Source organism: Synchiropus splendidus, chromosome 13 (genome assembly GCF_027744825.2).
Source record: "Synchiropus splendidus isolate RoL2022-P1 chromosome 13, RoL_Sspl_1.0, whole genome shotgun sequence".
NCBI lineage: Eukaryota > Metazoa > Chordata > Actinopteri > Syngnathiformes > Callionymidae > Synchiropus > Synchiropus splendidus.
The window spans coordinates 6,121,132-6,139,695 of NC_071346.1; the positions used below are offsets into that span (position 1 = coordinate 6,121,132).

General features: G+C 43.3%; 1 protein-coding gene across 1 annotated transcript in view; it reads right to left on the reverse strand.

The window, feature by feature from the left end:
- The window catches only part of phlpp1 (PH domain and leucine rich repeat protein phosphatase 1), a 41,677-nt gene that overhangs the window by 14,873 nt on the left and 8,240 nt on the right, over window positions 1-18,564 (reverse strand). The window lies entirely within an intron of this gene.

Consider the following 18,564-nt stretch of genomic DNA (forward strand, 5'->3'; position numbering starts at 1 on the left):
TTAATGTACATCAATCTCTGTGAGATTAGCACTAGATCATTGACGTTTGTTGGCACCAGGAATTGAACAGTTTGGGTGCAGTGCTGATCTACATAAATTGCTCCTAATTTATTCTCTCTGAATATCTAAGTGAACTCCGTTCTGCCTCTCCTCCAATGCCCCCGTGCATGCTCCGCTGCCAGCCTGCCAAACCTGACAGTCAGGGTGCTTATCAGGCGTTCTGTCAGCCGGGCTGCCTTATCCTTCCGTTTAAAACTGCTTTCTGTCCACCTCCACCTCTGCGAAACCCACGTCAGGATGGCGGGAACGCTCTTCTACAAGCTCCAATTCTAATGACTTTAAAGCACTGGCACGGCGCACACCTTCGCCAAGCAGCTCACTTCACACAACTTTGCAGTTTAATATCCGATCAATAAAAGAAACAAATTTTCCAGTCTGGAAACTCTACACAACCTTTTAACACCCACACCAACACTAGCAAAAACATAGGATAAAGAGTGGAATGAAGAGAACAGACTGATGGGGGATGTGGAGGAGGGTCGGTGCAGAGTCCATGTGGAAACTATGGAAGACTCTGAATCCAGCACACTGTAGTTTAATATATTTCTCACGCCAAATCTGCTTTGACAATACATGAGTGATCCATTTTCCCTTTTGCTGAACTGACTCAAACTGACCTTTAAGCTGGGTTAAAACCTAATCTTGAGCTCAGAGCAGAATCAATAGCCTGGGTTTGCGAAGGGATATTTGCCCGGACCAAATGCGGAGCGTGAAACAGTTGAATGCCGCGCAGATGTCAGGCTCCACTCGCTTGAGCTTGAAGGCTGGATAATAATATAGTCATCATAATCTACAGAATGACAGTCAATTATTTCACATCTTCACTCGAAGAGGAAAGAAGCCGTCTGTTGAGGTTGAGGTGAGCTGACTGGATCTGTCATGGCTGAGACCAGGACGGAGTGTGAGTTGCATTCAGCCAAATTATTCACAAGCTTTTAGCCTCAATATGTCACATGGGCATATTTCTACTATTTTTAGGCCTTTTATTGAAAGACGCCGGCTCCTACACGAGCATACGCTCAGACAGGCACCCTTCCCTCCTCCCACTATTTCCAAATGCAAATCCACACACACAGTGATTAACTATTTCCACGTCCACTTTGATTAGTGATGGACCATGAACAGAAAGGGCGCCACTGTCAGATTTGGCTCCTCCCGCATGGACGCCGCCGGTGCATGACCATCGCAAGGATGAGAAAGGGGAAGACCAGATGGAGGCAAGTGCATTAGTGCACGCATGGGAATGTGCTGTGGAGGAAGGAGAGACGTGGGAGGGGAGGCTTACAATAGTTTCCTGCTCCTGGGCCAAGCAACAGCAGGAACTAGTGGTCGCCCCAAAGAAGGGGAAGGAAGAACCTGGTGTCTACTGGCTCAACAGAGCCGTGTTTGAACCGCAGGATATTTCGAGCGGTCATCCCAAAGAGGATCCGCAAGAAGGCTGGAAATTTAGAAAATAATAGAAAGGCTTGACTGTGTAGGTGTGCGGGTTATTTCGAGACGTTTTCTAGTAGGAGTAACGCAGACTCTGCATGAGTGTATCCTGGCTGAGCTGATTAGTCTTTTTGTCCACAAATTCTGGAAGGAAGTGAACCAACAGAGACGCACACCAACATTCACTCGACCCGTCAGTGACGCTCGCAGGGCGTCCTAAGTGAATGAATTGTCCAAGGTACTAGCTTTACCACGAACATCAATTTGATTTAAACCTTTGTTTCTTGTAACTGCAATAAGAGCTTCAACTGTTGCAGTACATTACGCCGCAGTAAGAGTGCCTTTAACTTCGGGCCATTTGAGATAAACATTGTTATTTAAATGCTAAGTAAAATATTGCCTTACCCTGCTACTGTAGTTTAGCACAAGACAAATACATGTCAGTAGTTAAGGGGTCTGGTTTAGAACATACGTCCGAATTCTTCGATATTTCCTCTGTGACTGCACTCACTTATCCGTAGGTTTCCACGTTTGGTATGCTAAGCTAATGTATCTAAAACAAGCCTAAGCACGGGTGTAATGTAGGCACAGATTATCCCTGCGTTCATGCCGCGTGGAAAGTCCAATTTTTTTTACCATGTCAGCATCAACACACAGAAGAAAATCAAAATAAAAACCACACAATTTGTTCAAGACATTCAAAAAATTTACTGGGTGATGCTTGAATATTAGAGAGCAACCAAGTACTGTTTACTTCAACCATTACGCAGACATTTTAAGGCCTTTTGTCTGCCCCTGGCACCACATATAAGCTCACCTCTACGTGCACCACAAATCTAGTGTCGCCCTCCATCATTCCCGTCCAACAGCGCATCTGAACAACCACCTGCTCCGACTGGACGCGGCCATCAACCAACTACGTGACTCACCAGTTGATAAAGGGTGAAAGTTTCAGACGAAAACATGATAACCCAGATGCCCCACTGGCCTTGTTATCCATCACTGTTAGCGTTCAGCACCCAAGGCTGACCTCGCGCCATCCATCTCCGCTCTTAATAGATCAGCGCTTTTCCTCCCTTCCTTAGCGCCTCAGTAGTAACAAGGACACATCCCTGGTTAATCATCATGCCCTGCTAAATGCGACCTGACATCAGCACACCTTCACTACACCACTGGGCAGTTCTTGTACCATAGGGCATCGCTGACCCACATAAGTCACGGAGAAGCAAGCTGAGACACATGTGCGGATTCTATAGAGGGTGACAGATGTGATATACTGGACTGCAGAGCGGTGGGACTTATAAACACTTCTAAGCTGGCAATCACTTCCAGTAGCAGTGGGATACGCGTCTTGATGCTTAATATAGTACTCGGAGACGCTGGCTTAGGAAGACGGGATAATGTAAAAACAAACTATGACAAACTGGGCGTCGGTAGAAGCAGCTGTTACACCGCAACTTAAATTGCTCCTCTGTTGCAGCAGGCACGCAGCCAAGTGCAAAGCTTTTCACTTTTGATGGGACTTTTAGAAGCAACCATGGGTCTTCTGTTTCCTACCGCCCCTCCAACCGCCTGCCCACAGTGCCACTTCAGCTGGTTACTCACATTCGTGATGACAAGCCATGAACACCGACTGTCTGCTCATACTGTAGTTGATGGCCCGTGCTACTCGGTACTAAAGGTCATCGCAGGTTCAGACCACTCATCGCAGCCCTCCCCATAAGTGCCAGACATTTCCCCACGGTTGACCTGCCCTCAGATTTACGGAAGATGCAAGAACGTGGACTTGATACACTGGTTTTTCATAGGTTTCTTTTTTTAAATAACACACTCAGCGAGTCCACTCAAAGCCTCCTAAAAGCCAAAACTGGGTCTTTCAGAATCAAAGTGGGGCAGGTAGATATGGGATGGGCTAACATCAAGCTAGCTGAGTGCCTCTAGCATCATGCTTGGTTAAGATGTAGCTGTAGATGCTTCAAACATGCAGATAATGAGCTCTAAAAAAGTGACTTCAAATGCATACAGTACATTAAAGCCTCAAAGAGTCCAGCAACTAGAATAAAGGATGTATTTGAAAGTGGACAATTAGTACATGTGACAAACTTTATTTTTAATCACCAACTACTGTCAAATGTTTTGCCAGGACTTGTTCCTGGATTCGACTTTTAATGCTTACTCGTACCTTCCAACTGTCAATCCACAGTTCTGATTCACCCAGCGCATTGCGGGCTACATTCACGATATAGACACATATAAAGGCACTTAGTCAAAATGTGAAGGGTGGTGCGGTACAACCCTGATTTGTGTGAGGTTCAAGCCGGCTACAAGAGAGTTGGCAGCCCTGTGCTAACACGTTAGCATTCTCTGCTAACCACTGCTCAATATAGCCGGGAAAACACCATCTATGCTTTGTATCTTTATAAAGAGAAAAATACTCATTGTGAATACAAATATACCCACGGTCACCACTTTGATCAAACGCCTGCGGGAAACTGATGTCAATTTATAAATTAATTTCAAGAAATCAAAATCACAATATAAATCAAATTGGCGCCAAAGTACTAGGGAAAAAAGCAAAACTGGCATATTTCAAAACAATTTTTCAGGAAATGTTGAGGGAACTTTGTTGTCCTGGTGACAGCAAACTTCCCTCAACATCAGATGCTGGCTGAATTGTCTGAGCATTTCGAAGTAATGAAAAGCACTTGCTAAAGTGATATAATTTGTATCCAACTTTAGAAAGAATTCACTGTTTTTTGGACCATTTCAGGCGATGCTGGCTTCTATATTTTGGCTGCACTTAGAAGGACAAGTCAACAAGCCCAACAGTCAAAACACAAAGTGAGGACATGCTGTAACATTTGCAGTTTTCAACAGGCAAAGCAGAACCTGAGAGGATAAAGTATATATTTTCCCAACATTCCCCTTTAAACAAGTGGATCAGCTAAATGGAACCAGATCACAGTGACAGTCTTTCTCTCTCGTGAGTTAATTGGCCATAGTGTCTCTTGTTTAGCTGTTGCACTTCACCAAACGCCGGCGGGCATTGGTGCCTCATTTCAAGTGTCTTATTTTGACAACATGCCCTGCAGCTACTGAGGTGCCATAGGAGGAAGCGTTGTGGCCGGCTTGACTGAGGTCTGCAGACGCCTGTCTCGTGGGCTCCGGGTGATCGCAGAACAGAAGCAAACATATTTAGCGGTGCACTGTCTTCAAGCTAAATTATTTGCACTTATCTGAAGTATGTGATCGTTTCTTCTCCACTTTTATCTTGGTGACGCAATTGGTGTCCTTAACAGTTGCAGGAAAAGTGCTCTCAGCTCGGGTTGAGTCAATTGACTCTACTGATTGAATCACACTTTGACAAACAGCTTTTTTAGGTCAGCCTAAAATGTTTGTTATTTCCAGAGGCCAAACATAACTTTCTATAACAGACCTGGTCAACTGGCGGCTCCTGAGCCGCATGCAGCTTTGCAGCTTTGTTTCAAGACATTTTTAAGAGAAAGGCCAGTTGATCGACAAGATGTGAATCACTGGATGACACTTTTTTATCAGCTAAATAGTGACTTTCCGGTGTGTTTTTTTCCTGCCCTTCCACATCTGTGCAGCTCATTCGCAGCACGATTGGCGAATCAATGCGACCACAGAAAGGGAGTCGAATGAAGAAGCCGAAACACCAGAAACACTCGGTGACCCTTCAGAACTAGTCTTTACAAAGCTTAGTGAAACACATCCTGAATCCAAATGAGGTCAAAGCCTGCAATATCTTTCCCATCAAACCATTATTACCCTTTGGCCCCTGGGGTACGCGCACTAAACAGCCTGCTGATATTAGAGACGTGGAGCAGTTCCTATTACTGGGCCGACACTCGGCTATTCTTTACCTCGGTGACAGGGCTCTGTAATGCTGAATCTTCTTTTTATTAAAGTTTGACCCACTTGCGCTTACACTTCTTTGATGGTTACCAGATGCTGCAAACCAGATGTTATCAGACGCCATGACAATCAGGAGAGGACGGGCTCCACAAAGAGGAATTGATACACTGAGAGTGGCTCTCGTAGAGTTGAGCGAGAGGACGATTCGAACTGCAGGTGTTTGACTCAGACAGTGAGTAAGATTCCCTCCAGTGAATCCCAGCGAGTCGGTCTGTGAGGAGCTGGATGGTGACGTACATGGATGTGCGGACCCCTCGCCGCCCCTCCCCCCTCCTTCTACCTCCACTCCCGCTGTTATGTAATCTGTGTGTGTGTGTGTGTGTGTGTGTGTGTGTGTGTTACGAAACCCAGCGCTGGAATTGACAATGATTCCTCAGATTGGAGCAACACACACATCTTGTAACAATAGGTGTAGCTCATGTTTTGTTAAGATTCTGAAGTGAGTTTGAGACCAGAGAGTGTAAATTAAAGATCTGCTGGAGGAGAGCAGCGCTAACAGATGAATTATTTAGCATGTTTGCGCTCGTTTATATGAAATCCATATATATAAAAGCAGGAAAAATAATGAGGGCAGAAGCCTGCAGCGGGGAAATTCTGGGCTGTTACACTCTCTATAATGTTTTGGATTAGCCAGCTTCGCACCTGAGCTGGGTTCATTTGGTGACTTATCTGTGCTACAGAATACAAATCTGAATCATGTGTAAAGAGAGCTTTGTCGTTGATGGAGGGTCAGATTATGGAGGAAGCTTAAATATGTGCTGGATACAAGTTGATATGTGGACTAGGGAGCCATTACAGGAAGTCACTTGCAAGTCCACGATAAAAAAAAGTCTGAGGGCGATCAGAAGTCTTGAGTCAAACAAGACAAAAGAAGCTCATTCACACATTTGTATGCTACAGTGACTTTTTTTTAGACTCAGTTTCCTGCAACAGGAACTTCCTGACCACCTGAGATCAGCTTGGTGTTAAATATACTGGACTATTTACGCCTTATTCATGATTAAATAATGATCATAATAATGTTTTAGACATCATGTTTTCAGTACAAATAATGATACCTTAATGTATAATTGGAGGTATAAGGAACATTATTATTATTATTTATCGTAATGGTTATTCAATTAAATGTGTAATTGGGCTTCTCATTTGACTTTTTTTAATGTTCCCAAAACAACTATTAATCATTTTTTGTAATTTATAATATATATATATATTTTTTTTGCATTCAGAAAATATGTTAATATAACAAAATGTGAGATAAGACTTACTTTAAACGTCACTAATTTGAAATACAATCATGGATAAGGCCTTAATAAATAGTAATAATAAATTAAAAAACAGTTATATTTGACAGTTTATTCATTGGATTAGATTTTTTTCCTTTTCATTTCAATCTCACGTATAATTTCATAATAAACCTTCACACAGTTTTAACAGTCTATAGGCAGAGCTTCAACTTTCCATCAACAAAGCCAAGTTGAAATAAAGATGATGTAAAAGAGGAACGGTTTTAAACGGCGAGCTGTTCAATTAATTATATAGCCTTATTCAAAAATGCAGGCGAAAGTCGAACAGCCTGCTCGTCTGACGCTCGCCTGCCAGTTTTGTAATTTCTCACTGTTTTATGAACCCAGCGACTTCGATCTAACTTTTTAAGAGAACTTGATGAGGGAAGGAGTTTAAAGTATTCTGAAGCAGATCAGGATGTTTTGAATGACTCCGAGGGAAGCGGCTTTAAGGAGTAGCACTCTTCACTCTGCTGTTATAATATGCTCTTTTCCAAGAATAAAATTACATCCAATGATGAATAATTCAACTCTTCACATGTGCCATATCAATTCTTAATCCGCTGATTTAAATAACGCACTTTAGTTTGAGTGTGGTAATAAGTTGAGGTACAGAATTATTTACTGTCGATGGTTGGTGTTAAAGGAAGTGAAGGTTTCATTTGTGAGGATCTAAAATGTTCATAAATATTTATTTATGAACATTTTTGATCCTCACAAAAAAAACATTTGAAATTGTCTCAGAGTTCTAAGTAGATTTTCAATAACAGCTGGGACAAAAACACGTCTCAATCATCTGCATAGTGACACATGACACTGCTTCAGGTCAACACTCCCTCAGACATACAAGGTGACGACAAAAACAAGTGTCTGGAAATCCGAGCTGAACCTCCAAAACATTGGAATCCAGGTCCATTGATCGACTGGAATTCAACAGTATCTGCACTCGAGTCCATAAACTATATAGCTTTTATGTAATTAAAGTTCTAAAGAGTGATAAACCTGATCATCTCCACAGAATAACTAATTCTGTGGTGGCAGAATCATGACAAACCAGGAGGCCACGAGTGCGTGAGAAACAAATAGACGGCTAAACATTCGCTTGCACCTAATGAAGCAATCCAGCACGTGTGAACTGAGTTAGTGTTGTGTGATAGTATGCTGGCAGGAGAGCCATGGTGACCAGTTATGTAACATGAGTCTCAGGCTTGTTGTCGCGCACACACACACACACACACACACACACACACACACACACATACATAGACATGCAGACGCAGGCTGTGGCCGGAACTGCTCGAATTCACTGTGCAAATCAACAGGATCTCCACAGAACATTAATTCTCCTCTCAGACTTTGATTTTCACTAATGCCACTTACGGAATGCAGCCTGCGTGGAAATGTGACCGCACTGGACGTAATAAATAATCGTTTACCTCTATATCTCCCAGTGTTTAATCAGGTTTAATGAATCAAACCGTTTGGACGGGCCAAGCTGTGCTGCCCTGAGGCCACACTCAACTCAACACTGCGACGGAAACAAACACTATCATAAAGTTGCAAGGTTATATTTGGTATGCACCAACTAAATCATTAAATTTCCAGTAACTATTCAACAGTTTATTTCATAACATTTGTATATTCAAATGTATTAGTGACTGTTATGGGTTATTTTCTCATGTTTTTATTGGCTTGTAAATGTAACTCTCTCAATTTTCCAATGTGCAATTTATTTTGAAATATTTCACCAGAGAGCAACGGCTTTTCAACCAAACATGTTTTTTTTTTTTTTTTACATTCCCCTCACATGGAACTCAACAACGGTCCACTTCATGACAGCAGCCTGCCGCGACACAAAAGCCGTCGTGCTCATGGCCACTCAGTGAATCGCTGTGGGTCAGTGTGGACCAGGCACAGAGAGGTACACACTCATGAATGATGCAGCACTGGCCTTCAGTCGTCCGGCGCGCTCACCAACACATGAGGACACATAATCAGCCTCGCGCGCACACACACAATGGCACGAAGAGCAACCACAGCCCTTCCCAAATTTAAATCTCCTGCCTCTACAGATCCGGTGTTTGTCTCCAAACGCATCTTTTTGAGTTAATCACACTGCTATTGTTTGTGGGAGAAGAAAGGAAATCACTGCATCTGAAAGTGTGATCTGCTCTCGCTGCAGAATCATTTGAATCTGTAATGGCTTCCATTAAGACACAACAATTAGGCTTCATTTGGGGAGAACAGGCAATAAGGGCTACAGCGCTCGCAGTCTTTCAACATGGATGATCAGAGGCAGCGTGTTGGAGAGACATTAAAACACGGTCTCCAAGTTGTTGCTAATCTGAACAAGTTAAACACTAAGGTGCTTGAAGAAACCAATCGGGGATGGAACCTGGGAGAGTTGTACAGCTACAAACGCAATGGCGCAAACAACCTGGCCAGTCGCCGGTGAACTCACATTCGACAAACGACAGTCTCCCTGCGATATCGGAAAGAATTATGCGACACATTTGGTCGCAGCTTCAGTGCGTTTTCAGCGACACATTCCAGGTTACACTGTCACATTAAATGTTGAAGTAAAAATCTGAACTCCGACGCCAAGTCATGGCACGTAAAGAAAGAGCTCAGATTTTACGTGAATTAAGCAGAGAAGAACAGAAGTGGATCTAGAGTTCAGGACTTACTGAGCTAACCAGCAGATGGAGGTGGGGGGAGGTCGATTGGGTGACAGTAGTGCGACAAGTTTCGCCAAGTCGTATTAAGGATGCTTATATCTATAAGCTTATTCAAGTACCCAACTGTGTGGCAACAGTTTTATGTCCCTGAAAAGTTAATTTTTGATGACTGACTCAAATTCAACCGTCAGGATTATGAGTTAAAGCTAAGGCTTAACACCAGTTAGTAAAGAGCAGAAGATAGAAAGAAAAGAGATGCATTCAACGATGGCATGAAGAGATAGAGATGTATGGAGCAACATTCTATAGCACGCACTTTAAACTCCTGCATGAAGCATCTTTTGCACACACACTTATCTCATCTTTCAAGCACCAGTTGCTCATCGTCAGCATCACTATGTCACTTGGGCCTCCGCATTCTGTCACGCAGCAGTTGCTAATGGGCTGTGCAGCAGCAGAAGCAGACGTATGTCTCTGCACCACTCGAAAAAAAGAAAAAAAAAAGGTCTCTTGTTCTGTTTAAGAGGCTAAAAAATAGTCCAAAGCAGCAAGCAAAGAGTGAGCAGTCAGGCATTGTTGTGTTGAGAACCGACACAATAGCCCCCTCCCAGACACAGAGGTCTAGCATGGAGCGCTCAGACCCCCCCTGGGAAGAGCATCAGAGGAGGGTGAAACGTGAGAGATGAAGGCAGAGCAGAGAAGCTGACAACACCTTCCTCTGAAAACCAGGCTAAAGAGGCAAGATGAGAGCGCTAATTGGAAAGGTAGTGAAGGTTTGACACGGCGTGTAAGGCTAGCGCCCGCTGTATGGCACTTATACAAGGACGCCTGCGCGTGTTTACGCGGATGTCAATGATTAATTAGCTTGTTGGGGACTCCTGCCTGTTTGTCGCTCCGGGTTCCCCTGTTCGTTTGTAGCGCTGCATAAATAATGTGTGCTGCGGATGGAAATGAGACCAGGACGTTTTACAGTCAGAGCCTCTCGCTCGCCGTCCGTCACCTGTGACCATGTTGTGCTGACTCAGTCGGTTCAAAATGCCTGGCAACGCCTGAAGGTGTGCTGCGAAAATCTGATAATGTTAAGCAAACTTGAGGCATGTGGGCTAAATATAACCCATGAGACTCAGATAACACAGCCAAGAACAAGCCCCAGAATGCATTGCAACAATTGATGCTCAGTTTGTATTGACACAATTCATGACGGGCTGCCTTAAATACAACTGAAAAACACAAACACATCCATGTATTTATTGATTAAAAATCAATGGACGACTTAGAATGTCAATACAATATTGTGCAACCGAGCATTGCAATCCTTGAGTGTATCAATATTTTCCCGCACCTCAGAGTGCCACAGTCGTCATCTGACTTCATCATTGACGAAGCATACAAAGCTAAAGAAAACAACAACACAAGAGACTAACAAAGTCCACTCCTTCTGATTCGGCCTCTAAAAATCAATCCTAAAGGGACGGAAGGGCGACAGGTCCGTACTCATTCATTCGCTGCTCAGCCAGTTAACCCTCAGTCACAGAGAACAGTGTGTTAACATGACGACAACATGTCCCTGTCAGTCAGCTGCAGGGCACGACGAGCCAACACAGCAGGGTCAGAGTCTAAGAACAAAGCCATGTCGCACGTCAATCATTCGCTGTGTATTTGCTGCCCAAATTCCAAGAATAATCTCTTTTCTTGATAGTAATTACCACCAATCATTAGTCAGTCCCTGTCGGTCTCTGGATTACTCACGTCAATTTGACATTTATTCAACCACAGTTATCACCAGAAAAAAAATGTACTTTATTCATTGATTTTCAAATTTCAGATTCATAGAGAACTTTCTTCCCTAACAATATTTCGGGGAAAAGTAAATTAAAATGTTCATTGAACAGCCTCTGACCAAAACCATTTTTGTATTAGCATGTTCCCTTATTTTACTATCCACGTTACTTCCAGAAAAACAACAACGCAAAGGTTGTGTAGTTGTGATTGTGTTTGTGTTCTAGTCTGACATGATTTCTTTAGGCAGTTAAATACAGATTAGTTCCATCGAAAGAGAAGAGAAGAGCAAAGTGGACAGCAGTACGCAGCAAATCTCTCTAGCATTAACAAGATTACAATCAGATTATTAATCCTATTTTTAGATTTACCATCTACCAGTTTCTGAGTCGATTGCATCGTGTTAACTCGTCTCAACTTGTAGCCACGTGAGAGTCACAATGGCATGCTAGCTTGCATGTTGTTTTGGCTAGCTTTGCTATGCATGACATGTTCGTCTTTTTAGAAGCTCCGTGGTGTCATTTAGCTAGTACATATGACCACTGCTAACTGAACACGGTACGATAACTTCACGAATACTAAGCGATTCTCCGCTAGATACAAGCTTACATTTTGGCTACACAGTGCTGCAGCGTGAAGAGAAGAAATTCAGTTCAACAGCAGACACTGAAAAAGAAGAGAGAAACAAAGCTGCTAACACTCTATCAAACGCAAGAGACTTCAACACAGATTAACTATCTTGTGATCTTGTTAAATGTTAAGGGTCTAGTACATGCCCTCTTCAATCACGCTAGATAGCAACACGGCACACCCCTGACCGCAGCACTTCGATAAACCATCACTTAATCTGAAGTATCACCAAAGTCTCTAGCGACCAGCTCTCAGTTCCACGCCATGAAAACCACTGGCCAATATTTCACGACCATCTTCTGGTTCATTCATCACGATGCATCGCAGCGCCGTCCCCTCCTCAGCGTGGGGCGACAGTGACGGAGTATGTGTACTCCTGATTTGAATTAATAGCTGCTGATCCGTGATGAAAGGCAGTCAAATCACTGGCAGCTCCAAGTTTCCCTCAGGGCAGACCACATCCACACAGATAAGCACATCATTGTTTGTGTTGCACTTAACCTCCAATGCCGTTTGTCATCAGACGCTGTGAAGGACTCTTGGAGCTCAGCTAAATATAGAAGCCTTTCACAAGGAATTCCAGGGCATGGTTCAGACCCGAGATGGGATTCTGATCGACCCAAACAGACCAGTGATACACAACATTTACCACATTTATCAGCACCGTCCAAGTAATATTACGTCTTTAAGAGGGAAGATGCTGGAGTGGAGCTCTAACTAAGGAGTAGTCACCGACGTGGAGACACATCAGGGAACAATCCTAGTTCCCGTCACTTTCATCTTCTATACAGTACAGCTACGTGTAGAGGGCAGAAGTAGGACTTAAAAAATATCGGCCAAGTTTCACCCAATATTATGGCCCTTTTTTAGCACTTGAAATATAATTGATAGCAATGAGGTCAATGGAACAGCTGGTGACAGCAGCGCCTCGGAACTCGAAGTCACAACCCTGTCTCCACCACAGGAAACAAAGACTCCACCAAAGGTAATCCACCAAAAAAACAGCCATTTTAGCAGAAGTAAAACTATATTTACTTCGGTCCTCCAGAGTGCAGGGGGCATTGCCTTTGATCTCTATCAGGGAACGTTTATTTTGTTGGAGCAGAAGTACTTATGTATTTACATTTCTTACTAAAAAATTACGATATTCCGTCAATATTAAGTTTATATTTATAAATATAATTTGGGATTAAATACATATGAACTATATATTCCTATTTAAGTGTTTTGCATTTCTCACCCACACATTGACCTTTTTTCATGCCAATTTTAGATCATTCTCAATATATTATTAGAAGTTATTGTTGTGCAAATGTGCGGGGCCGGACACACAACAGTGTCAGTGTCCCACGTGGAGAAACACATTTGCCCTTTGCAGCCTCGGACAGAACAGAGCGAATATTAATGAGCCAGATAAGACGCGCAATAGTTTTGGTGCATCAGGTGCCAGGTGTCACGAAGCAAGGCAGCGATGCTTTAATCCCACAGACAGACTGGCCGCAGAGTAATCGGAGCCCAGATCTGTGCTTAAAACGACAATCAGTCCACTTCAGAGGAGAGAGAAGGACATTGAGGCAGAGAGGACAGCTTTCCCACAAGAAGAGTGATGGGGGGAGAGAGAGTGCCAGAATTAAAGGGCTCTGCTCTCCTGACCATGCACGGGACGGGAGAATGAATGAGATAGTGATGTTGTTGCACATTCCCTGGACCCACGTGTTGGCTCCTCTCTTTCTTCTTCACCCCCTCCTTCTCTTTTGCTTTTGTTTTGTTTAAAATTTAACAAGGTCTGGGAACACTAGAGAGCCGGAGCGGGCATCCGGGGTGTTTTGGCTCAGCTTCATGTCACATGCAGGGGCCATGTGAACGCTGTGGCACAGAGAGAGGTGTGTGTGTGGAGGGAGGTGGGGGGTATGTGAGAAAAGAAAGGACTAAAAGAGGGGAGGGCTCTAAACTGGAGATGCTGGGAGGGTGAGAATTAGATGCGGGAGGGCAGAGTGTACTTCCTGGTGCAACAAATGGCAACAACTTTTATTGTCTGGACGTGGAGGAGCATGCGAGCTGCTGAGAATCAGGCTGTTTGGAGGAGCGCTGACTCATGGCTGCCTGGCGACTCATCGATATTTGAGATAATGTAACCCTCCAATGTGACAGTGTTGACCTGAATACAACAACTATAAGTGAATATACAGAAAATGACAATATTATTTTCATAGTTCTTCAAGCAGAGAGACAAGATTAACTCTTTTAATCATGAATTAATGAAAACTGATGAAGACAATGCGCTGAAAAAGAATCCAAATAACACAGAAGCTACAGCTATGGCTACACAGTGCTGCAGTGTGAAGACTAGAAATGCAGTTCAACAGATTGTGAAAATAAAGAATGAGACAAAGCTGCTAACACTATCAAGTGCAAGAGACACAGATTGAAAATGAGACGTTAGCTAAGCACAAACCACATTTTGATTGACAGAACATGCTCAGTAATATAGCAATGCATGTCCAGGTTGTGCACAGTTACACAGGTAATTTAATTTGAAGGTGAAGATACATAGCATTGAAGCAAACAGGTTAATTAATCAACAACCGCGAATGGAGCCCTGTACAAACAGACACCAGTTGTTATGGGTTTAACACCGCTAGCTACAAGTTCAGTGAGTTTGCTGAATCTGTTTGAACCGGATCGCAGTTGTGATTGTAAATATTTATTATTTCAGAGATATGCCAGGAGCTCACATGCTGCCACAGGAACGCACCCTATGACAATGATATCGAAAGCAAATAGCCTTTTTTTCCGCACTTATCCTGGAAGTGGCAAACACTGTCTTAAGTTCGTGACGACAGAAAGACAATAAAATAATTAACATACATCAGAGTCAACATCCTGTTAGTCATGTGATTAAATCCCAAAGGCTTTATGGGATAAAGTACCATGTATCGTAGCGCTGCGATAAAAGATATATTAACAAGTATTAAACACCTCAGTAGCTTCCATTTTTTCTTCCTCAAATAAAGCACTGAAACTCTAAATACGCAGCGTTGCTCAAAACCCTACGATGTTGCATCAGGCTGTGAAAGTAATCCGTCAAACCGGTGACCCAGTACCCCACACGGCAAGGACAGGTATATTTTTAAGCTAACAGGGGAAGCTGCATTCTCGTGCGCCTTTGTTTTTTTAGATGGATGAACTTTAAACTGGGTCACATCGTATCAACAGCCGTGCCCCTGTTCCTCTTTGAGCAGAGTCCATAGAAAGAGAGCAAGCTCCACCCAAACACGTCTTATCTTGCTTTGTCCAGATGACACAAACAAAGATTTGGAGACAGTTTGGATCTGCTCCCACTTGTAGTCGCACAATATTGTTTGCAAAACATTGCGATGTTACTTGGCTGGACTCAAGTGAAAGGAAGGTGTCCATTGAGGCTTGTCAATGTGGAAGACATTGTCTCCAAAAAGGACAACAATGGGTCACATACACAGCCAAAGTGGTCAAACATTAAACTCATCACGTGCACATGACACACAGTGGCTTTGACCTGACTGAAAATAAAGTGGCAATTTCGGTAGCATGTCTTTTATTCACACGTGATTCAAGTCGTCGGTATGGCTGCAGCGGATCCGCTCAAAAACTCCCATCCAGGAATTGACACATTTCGGCTCTGCTCACTTGTGGGAGAGCAGCCCGTGTGTTCCCTAATCGGAATTTTTGGGCCTCTTTAATGCTGAGGGTTGCAGATGTTGTCTGGTATTAGGCTGCACTGCTGCTGATCAAAGCCGCAGAGAGTGAGCCCCCGCTAGCTTCCCTCTAATCCCTCCTCATGCCTGTAGCCGGGGCAGTGGCTGGTGCTGAGCGCCGGGACACTCAGACTTCTTTATGACCTTACAGACAGGGGCAACCTTCACACCCCCTCTGCTTGTGGGCAACATATACTTTTAAAAGTGTCAACGTGCGGTTTCACCGAAAGATGAGAAGTTGGACTGCTCCCATGAGGCAGGAAAAGCCCCTTTCCCTCCTAACCCCCTTAGCAAATTCCCTACTTCAGAGTGTGCCAGCAGGAAGACAGGAATAACAGATCTGCCTGACATTGTTCGGCCCAGATTTAGCAGCTTACAAATGCAATGAGAATTTCAATTCCATACTTCTCATCTCCTTTTTTCATGTTTTTTTGCACACAACTAAGCAGACACTGGCTGAGTGTCTGGCCATACCACTTTAAGGACACGCAAGTCTTGGCTACACAAATCCTTTAATAGGCCACTAACATTTAGAAGGGATTCTTCTCCACCCCTCCACTTATAAGGACTTAATACAAAGAAAAGTCACAGATTTTTTCCCTTCTAATTAGAGTTATAGGTTTCACAATTCCAGGGTATGATTTGGAAAAACAAGAAAGCATTAAGCTGAATTCCCAAATGTACCCAAACCAGTCTACCAGAAGGTCAGCTGTGATGATGCATGATGTTATCTTAGTCACCTGCTCAGAACATGAAACACATCTTAAACTGGTTTTGAGAAACAAAACACTGGAACACTTCTGCGTGCAACAGGTTTGGAGTATTCATGGTATTTTCATTGGAGTCACAGCTTCTTGGCAAAAATCTATTGCAACATTTTTTCGATCCCGTGTTCTTGTTGTCAGCAAGTTTTGGCTGATAGTTTATCTCGACCTTTAAGTACACTTAGACATCTTTTTGGTGGCAAATTAGACGTACACATTGGCATATGTTGTATATGAACGCCAACCTATTCCGGTACATTTGAATCGTTCAGCATTTCCCATTGGGTGTTGCCACAGCAGATCAGCATCTTCCTCCTCCTGAACTTTGACTATCCATTGTCTCCAAACATCTCCCTGATACATTACAAGCACTGCTTCCTACCTTCTACATAAACAGAAACAGTACCCTGTGACAGAAACTTAGGGCGAATCAAAGATGGCCAGAATAGGCCTCAGGACCAGACTTTAAGTGCCAATTCAGACGTGCATCTTCTCAAGCGCCGCAATGAGAATCCATAAATTTGAAATTGTATAAAATAAAAATAAATGCATAAGTGCATTTAATCTCTCCAGCATTTGGAAGCACATAAATGAACAAGGTCACGTGACAACAGTTTTTATGCTAGACTTGCCAGGACGTCAAAACGCGTGGAAGCAGTTTTACAATTTTTATTTCAGGTCAATATTGGGCTTTCTTGCAAAAATCAGTTCTGAGCAACGTGGACTTAGATAAGCTTCTTAGCTGGACAAATCCGGATCGCTGGAGTTGCATCGACTTTTGAGATAAGGTTACGAGAGACAGAGAAATGACGAGTCATCTGGAAAAATCGCTGGCTTCATCGCCTTGTCATTTTCAGTCTTTTTTTTAACATCGATTAACAAATGAAAACAGTTGATGTTTCAGAATTAGTTTCTTGTTTTAGCTTAGCCATATTAAATGCCAAAAAAAAGTAATTTAAATATGCTAATACATAGTTGATTTGTTCATGAAACCTTTCCTCCAATCATCACTACTTAGAGAGTGACATTTCCAAGTCGCTGCATCTCCACTGAGCCACATGAATAAATAATGCTTCGCTTTGATGTCAGTTTTGTCCAAAACAGGTGCACTTGTTCTGTGAGCGACACAAGGCGAGTTAGCATTCACTAGCCCTCATTACTTTATGTTCACATTAAGTTCAAAGTCACCCGCTTTATAAATAGCCATCTTCAAATTAAGGAAATCCAATCTTAGCAGGGAAATTCAGAGCATTTTGATTAATATTTAGCGGCGATTATCAGGACGGTCAGCGATTTGTGGAATGAAAAGCAAGGATCTTGGGAGTGATAAAGAGATATGGGAAGATAAATGAAAACTGTCAGATGGCTCGAGGGAGGAGGAGATGCGAGGACGGATAGTGAGAGAAAAAGGAGGGGGATCGATCATGAGAGGAATGGAGAGAGAGGGAGGACAGTGGTGGGAGGATGTCAGCCAAGAAGGCAATCTATATCGGACTGGAAACAGTTCCCCGACAAGATGACACCGTCCGACTGGCCACGTCTGCCTCTGTAGACAACAAAAACACTTCTCACTGTGACCGCCGCGCGTAATTAAAGTCCACTTCTCATAACCGGAGACGATCCCACTGAATGAGAAACATAAATATATTTGATATCACTGCGACAACAACTTATTGGATTTCAAGCCCCGGAAAGTGTGAAATCGGATTACGCAATTACATAATGACTCAGCAAAGGGCTGCTGAGAATGAGTATTGTCAGGTAATGAAGTGGATGCAGGGGAGAGTGTGTGTTGCTTCGGTGGTAGCGGCTTCGCCCCGACACCCTCTTTCCCTGGGCAATTCAGCCAGTTTATCAAACGATTAGCCAGTTGTCGGCTTCGCGATGAATGTGCCGCAGAAGAAAGAGGGCCGGGGGAAATCCAAAATCACTGCGGTGAAGAATTCCAGACAGCAAGAACTTGGACGGAAAATTTGGAGCGTTTCGGAATAAATTCGAAAAAGATAAACAAACAAATTGGGAGTCAGGCTTCAAAGATAGTGAAGCTAACAAAGGAGTGGAGCATCATTAAGCCTGGCGCTATAAAGTGGAGCTGATGTTTCTGTTAATATTTGCGCTGCATCCATCGCCAAACATTGCTCTAATTAACATCTACGGTGCTGCAAAGTCATAACGACTTCACCCGTTCCAGAAGGGCTCGACGCGCAGCTTTAAGAGTCATTGGTTTTTATGTTTAATTGAATAATTATAGCTCTCGATAAGGCAC